General features: G+C 34.7%; 1 long non-coding RNA gene across 1 annotated transcript; it reads right to left on the bottom strand.

Annotated features, from left to right (window-relative positions):
• Nucleotides 1–4,405: 4,405 nt before the first annotated feature.
• On the bottom strand, nucleotides 4,406–7,165 carry LOC102808729 (uncharacterized). The gene is made up of 2 exons (XR_438500.3): nucleotides 6,945–7,165; nucleotides 4,406–4,974 (listed from the first exon to the last, which is right to left on the bottom strand). It is a non-coding gene; the product is annotated as an uncharacterized LOC102808729 (long non-coding RNA).
• Nucleotides 7,166–7,373: the final 208 nt, after the last annotated feature.

Below are 7,373 nucleotides of genomic sequence, written 5' to 3'. Positions count from 1 at the left end.
TCAAGTGTCAAAAATCTTTCTAGATTGAAAATATGAAACTGTTTGTGATAACTCTCTGTACAATCTTTCAATGTATTGTGAGATCTGAGAGTTGACACTGTAATCTACTATTCTCACAAACAATAATACGATATCGTAAAAGTAGCCTCAACGTGTACTAATGTGGGAAAGAATTCCCAGTGTACCCTACCCCTAAACCTAACTCTACTCTAACTCTCTAGCCCCCCCCCCCGATTTAGCTGCATATGTCCCTTTCGATAACTATGTCCTCAGGAAGGGCATGTGCAATGAATTTGAAAGGCAATAGACGGTTGGAGTCGAGTTAGAATTCGTCGCGAGAGTACATTAATGTGCGATTTATAGTGATATGCACAGTATTTATTTTAATATTATTGTTCATGATTTGTTCATCAACAGATAACAGAATAAAATCAGACAGCTAGGTAACTGTCTATTAATTAACACGGAACTAAGATGGACATAAGATGCTTACACTTTCATCAAATAAAACTACTTTGTTATTTTGTGTTCGCTACTATAGATACACTGTTTTCATTTCCGCAAGTGTAATCTCTACTAGAGAAAATATGGCAATCGCTGATATTATGGCGGTGGTGTACGTAGTTAATGCCGCCAATTGAATAGTTAATATCAGTTTTAAAATAACATCTAGGTTACAACACACAATGCACAATTTAAATTAGAAGTATTTGGGTATTCGTGTAGGTCTCTAATTTGATGAAGTTTGATATATTAAAAACATTCACGTCATGTAAGTATAATGAGGTGATATAAATGTAGATAACGAAGTAAACAAAAAATTATAGCTAAATAGATCGTGTGTTTCCGGTATGCTAATCTATCCCATATTTTGGTGGGTACCAAAATAAAATAATGTTAGCTTCTGTACTGATTCAAGCAAGTTTCCTGAATGTTAACATTGGTATAATATAGTTGGACACAAAACTGATTCTTTGTTGGGGGGGGGGGTAAATATGAATGAATGAATGTATCTATCAGAACTACCACTCACAGCTGCTTTCACTAATGTACATTTCACTAAAGTATATTAGGCTTGACAGCATTGTAAATGAGAATTATAACTTGTCCATGAATGTGTGAGTATGTAAGTTGTGAATAAGTGCTGTCATGGTGTTATTATTATTACAATTACTTTTTTACAGATTGAAAGAAAGCTATGTATTGAAGCACTAAGAACATGGAACTATATAAGTAGCAGCAATGCAGAAAAAGAGGTGCATGTTATTTGGATTTCGAATTAATTAGTATTCAAAACTATACATTGGATTATATACATGCTTACCATATCTAAATTTGTGTTTTTTCTGAGTTTGCCCATTTGAATATTTACACGTGCTTAATGCAAATGACTGTCCATGTTCAACGACCTAAGTCATATTTAAATGATGTATTATACATTAAATGTAATGTGTGAGCTTTTATCAGAGATGCTCGACTATTACTTCGTTTCTTTAATCTTGCAACACTTTTTTCATAAATATGTTTCTCTCTCCCAATCTTACATTTCCTTGTGTTGCTGTCATAGGAGGATATTGTTACACAAATATAATAATAATCATTGTATTAAAATAAACTGTTGCTCTATTGGGTGAAATTACATGTTTGCTGTTACTATGAATTTGTAATTGTATTTTTTTGGTTTACTTTAAATAAACATACTTCTGCAATAATATTTATAAAAAGTGAAAATTATCCATGTGTTCGTGAAAGGTCACTGGCGTCTGTGTGGGTGTATTTATGTGCGCAGTGTCATATATGGATTGAGTGGTAATTTAATTATGGTGGCATTACTAAGCTGGGTATTATAAATTAATCATGCCAATAAGAATAAGAATTATACCCTTCTGCCGTTCTCGTATTATCCTACTTCTTAGACTTAGATTTATATAATTATGAAATACAGGCACTTAACCCTATCTAAATATAAGAAAACTAAACTATCTTGAATACTAAACTTAATAGCATAATAACATAAAAGTTCTTCTTTCAATTTGACTGCAACATTGGTATCGCCAAAGGCTAGTTTGATATTCCACTGAGGCGAATGAAACAACACACAACTTAGGGTTGATACTACCTTAATATTTCTAAAAATATACTGTTTTCGATTTCCTATTTCTGATCATCATTTTTTGTCAATTCAACATTGTAATCGTCTGACAACTGTTTCCATTCGTACACAAAACATCACATTTTCAGTTTAGGTGTATCACACACTGTTACAGCATCGTGAGAAATGTATTGCTACAGATCATCTGCCTTTGTGTGAGTGATTTCAGCCTCGAGAAGAACTCTTTGTTACATTAGCTAATAGAATTAAGTTTATTTGTTCAAGTATTTATTTGTTATTCGATTATTTAAATTATTCAAATCACATTAGCCTGAGGTGGTAAATATTGTTTGTCAGATATGATAGGTACATGGTTGTCAAAACAGCTAATTACTTTTTTCATGCACATTCCCATAAAAAGGTTTGTGCGCCAGTTTTGAACACCCAATTTTCCAAAAAGTGTGTCTTACACTACTTGTTTGCAACTCGTCGGATGTGGGTTAAACCATTCGCCATGCTTTTGGTATAGTGACTTTAGTGTACAATTTGTATTGTAAAATCATGTATTGTATTGTCTATTATTTTGTTTTCTCAAACTTCCTATTCCCACGGTTAATCAAATGAGCATCATGATACTTTACTACTTTTTTTATGGTAATAACAAAGTATTTTGGGTTATTGTATATTATGTGAATAAAAACGTTCGGGGTATAACAATATGGAACAAACGTACGGTGAAATGTCATATTGTTGATACCGAATCACTTAATATGTATAGTTAAGTATAATTCCCGCGCGTATTAAACAAGTCGTGTTATAGGTATGACTCCACCCACATGTTTTTGATACCATGTACATACTTAACCGATCGAGTTGTTGTTTTCTAAATGTCACAGTCATTCTCCTTTCCTTGCCATAGTTAACTTCCTTCCACTGGTTAAATACGTTGCCCATTCATTGTCCATTTCGAATTCATTTGTATTCATTCGAGTATCCGGATAATTCTGTCTGATATTTGAAATTGAATAAGATTATTCCAAACCATCAATAAATAATATTTAACATGTTTTTGTTTTTTTGTTTTCAAAATGGTTAATCGACAGACTAGGGTTATCACGTTATAGTATTCTTTGGCGTTATTATCCAGTAGGAACTGGGTCAGATCAGATCGATGTGTTGTGGTGATTCTCGCAAATTGGTATTTAACAACAAAATATAGAATTCCCTCTGTGTCGAGTTCTGGGAACATTACACCAATTACAGACAAGCAATTCCAGAATCCTGAGAGAAAATCCGGTAGGTTGCAATAATGGTGGTGTGAAATAAGATTATGATCTGTTTTCAATCAACTACTCACTTATTTAACTCCCCATGGCACAATATAATATTGGACATTTCTAAAGATAACAAAATAATTTTTTTACTAAATATTAATTCACCATACGATACATCTAGACAGATATTGTTAACCATCACTGTCTTATTATTATATGTTCAGATATTTTGTTCTTTTGTTTGATTACAAACAGTGCTCAACGAGCTGTGCAAAAAACTTGGTGGTATGAACATGCGCAAATAGCGAAATATATATTATCTCTGATTTGCTCCTTGTCTCAGTTTGCAGTATTGTGTTTCTACACAATTGGTATGATTGTGAAAACAGCTGTGTTCGACGAGGTATCATTGTTATAGTTACTGTATATGTAATATTCACTCAAACGTGACGAGAGTCCGGAGCGAACGCAACTTTCATACATCAAATGTTGTATATAGTAGTCGAAAAATGGTTCAATAAACGTAATAAATTTTAAATTGCGTCTTATCGGTATTAACCGTCTGTGCGAAAACGTTTTACCCTGTGGACTGTAGAAAATATTGTTACATAACCAGGAGGATTTTTGCAATGTGATTAGTAGAATATACGAAGTAAAGTTAAAATAAAGTAAAATCATCTACAAATGACGTGGTATATTGATGTTAATTGAGTCTAGAAAGTACTAAAAAATCAATATGATAGAAATTGAAACTACAAAAAAACAAATTCAGTTCACAGAATTAACCAATATGACAATGAAAATAAAGAAAAAATGCCGCCTTGCCTCGTTGCCAGTGGCTGAATCGATACAGGCAAATGTAAATACGAAAAAAAGTGGATTGAAAGGATGCACGCCTACTCACGGAAAGACATCATTCAAACCAATAATCCCCCGGCTCGACCTTTTACAAACAGGAACTACGGAAGACGTGCCCAGATAGACAACTATCTACGTTATCTCTGTGCCACTGGGGATAAAATCAAACGATGAGACCAACTTTTCTGTCAAACATCAATAATTTATTTCTTTACATTTTTGGATTGTAGATTATAAATAATACACATACTGTTGGTGTATGCATAACATAATGTTGTGAGTAGCACTTTTGATATACACATGTAAATTAAAGTAAAATGAAAGGATTCTTCTATTTGTTATTTCTTGTAAGGTACAGAGTAAGTCACGTTTAACATCCGGACAACGATCGCGTTGTTTGACTGCTAAAGCCCCTGCAACAGTTCCCGGATGTTAGGTTGTACGGCTGTGCAAACATATACATCTAAAGTCATGACAAACATAATACGTGTGAAGCGCCTAGAAGTGACCGTAGTTCAAGCATTTCGTGTCTGGTGACTCTCCTTTACTGCAATCTTGGTAGCATTTGCGTAGACCGAATGATTTCCCCCATTCGAACGCACAGGTATGGCACTGTTGTGCGCACGCTACGCCACGAGAGAAACGCAAAAGTGGTTCGTCCGCCTTATCATCTACGGTGTCAAAAGGCATCGCGTCGGTGCTCATCCATAGACACAGCATGACAGCAACAAATGCAAAAGTAACCTTCATCTGAAAGTCAAGGAGAAAACAAAATTATCCTTGAATTAGTATTCGTGTCAAATTCCCAGATACAAAAAACAACATTGTATACTTCACTCTGTGAAGTAATTTAACAAAGTAATGGATGGCAAAGGTGTACATGCTTGCGGGCGTCATGTATAATGTTAATTCAACGATCAGAAATCTGGATCACCCACAAAATTTCGCATGTAGGCAGTACAGAGAGATATACAAGACTGTGTTCACTTTGTAACACGAGCAATAAACAAACCTCCCCGAGGGTGGTCGAAACGATGTCTCGAGTAAAAAAGCACTCTCCGTGAGATGCGGTTAAAAGCTTTTATATGTCTTCAATCACTGACATTTCTACATAGTAGTGGTGGTGCTTAGGATCAATCAATCAGCGGGGAATCCTAATCGATCCTCGTGTATTGATAACCGTTCTTACATGTTACCAGTACATTCACAGTTGTAGGTGCGATGAAAAGACTGGAAAAATCTGATTATTAACGACCAGTAGATCGATACTACAATGCTAACCAGCCCAAATTGGCATTTAAAGTTGGAATTAGTGCGGTTTAGCGACGACATGGATTTACCTCGTTGTTAATAATTGTATGTGTTGCTGAGATCTTTTAACTAGAGCTACACACTGTGTGTAAAGAACGTTTTTATTCGGTGATTAAATATACTAATGGAAAGCCAAGTACGTGCGAACGAGGAAGACAATAATCGTATAGTCGGTTATTGTATAAGTTACGTAAAGTAACACTACCTTCCTAGACAACAAGTAAACTTGAAAACTGTTATGTTTTATTATATTAATATTTGCTAGTAGTTTTTATTTCATAATACGTACATCGATAGAAGACCTGAACAAACCACCATCTACTACTACTTCTACTAAGGAAGATGACGATAATGGAGTCGACCTGTCCAATCAGACTATATATGATTTTATTTGCATAGTTGTATCCGAAGTTAAAAACAAACCGTTATATGCTATTGCTTTCACAATTGCTTGCACTGAAGCTGTCGTGATTCTCAATTGCTTAGTTAATAACTAATTAATGTCTCGATTATTCCTGTTGATTAACTCATGCGAGTATTTGTGTTTATGTACATACGATATACACAATAACAATGCATGATTGCATGGGCGAAGTTTGATGCCAATTTAAAAGAACGACAACGAGTTCAATACGTCCGTCGCTGCTGATAAGATTCTGAAAAGAATCCCTGTAAGTACATGTATCAATCGATAGATTATACCATGACTATACGTATCAAATTTCATGTTATCATATTGAGAACATATAGCATTTCAAAACATACGTCATATTTTCTATTTTAAATATACATTGCTACTATTATTTGTTATAGTGATAGATGATTATTGTTGTAAAAACTTGAGGTTCACAAAAAAAACGCCAAGAGGCTGTCGAAGTCATTTTAAATTTAGGTATGAATAATGCAGCACAAGCCCCAATGCAACTTTAGCTGATAAGATTACAGTGATCTTGCTAAAAAAAAGGCTTTGAATAAATAATATTTGCTATTTTTTTTCTTCGTGCATGAGACTATATCTGAAAGTTTGCTTTACGAGATAGTTATGAAAGGATGCCATGGGTAAGCGTCGCAATTGCCGAAGATTGTAAATTCGTAATAAATAATTTTGAACAATCGGGATTTTTATGGGATATTTGTTTTATGTACTATCCATGCTTATCGAGCTCCAAAAAACGAATTTCGATGAAATAACTGTTGTATGTGAAAAACCAACAAGGCGTTGGAAAGCTCAACTGTACATGTGTAATTCAACGCTACGACTTTTCTACATCCGCAGAGTAGAATGAAATCGATCGTTGAATGATACGAACGCACATTTCAAAACATCTTTGAAATGGTCGACCTTCATGAAAAAGGGACAAGCAGATGAGAATATAAATGTTCAAAGAAAACAACAAAATACGGCTTACCTTTTTTGTGTATGTAGAAAAATAGTTTTGAATCTTCAGGGCTCTTGTAGCTGTATGTCAGCTAGGAGGAGTATAGCAATAGTTGGATACGGAGCTGATGATGAGGTGCGTGGTGCTCGAGCTACGATGTGAATACTGAGTGAATACCACTAGCACGACGTACTTATATAGAAGTGCTGAACACTAGGTGGCAACGTGGCGACAAACACAGGTTATCTTCGGGGAAATGGAATCAGTGGTTGGTCGCGTGAACATCGATTATAAATCAGTGTCGGCAACGCTATACGTAATACAACTCCAATTATATGCCAGTGAAATGGACGCAACTATATTCTATTTCCGTCATTAATAAAACTTCCCCCCGTTTGAATTAATGGAGACCTTTGTTCTTTTGGCTTTCAACGACTAACGGTGGGATTTGCCTATCTG

Source organism: Saccoglossus kowalevskii, chromosome 2 (genome assembly GCF_978046115.1).
Source record: "Saccoglossus kowalevskii chromosome 2, keSacKowa6.1, whole genome shotgun sequence".
Taxonomy (NCBI): Eukaryota; Metazoa; Hemichordata; class Enteropneusta; family Harrimaniidae; genus Saccoglossus; species Saccoglossus kowalevskii.
The sequence above is the reverse complement of the archived record's forward strand: the minus strand, read 5'-3'. Positions and strand labels throughout refer to the sequence as shown.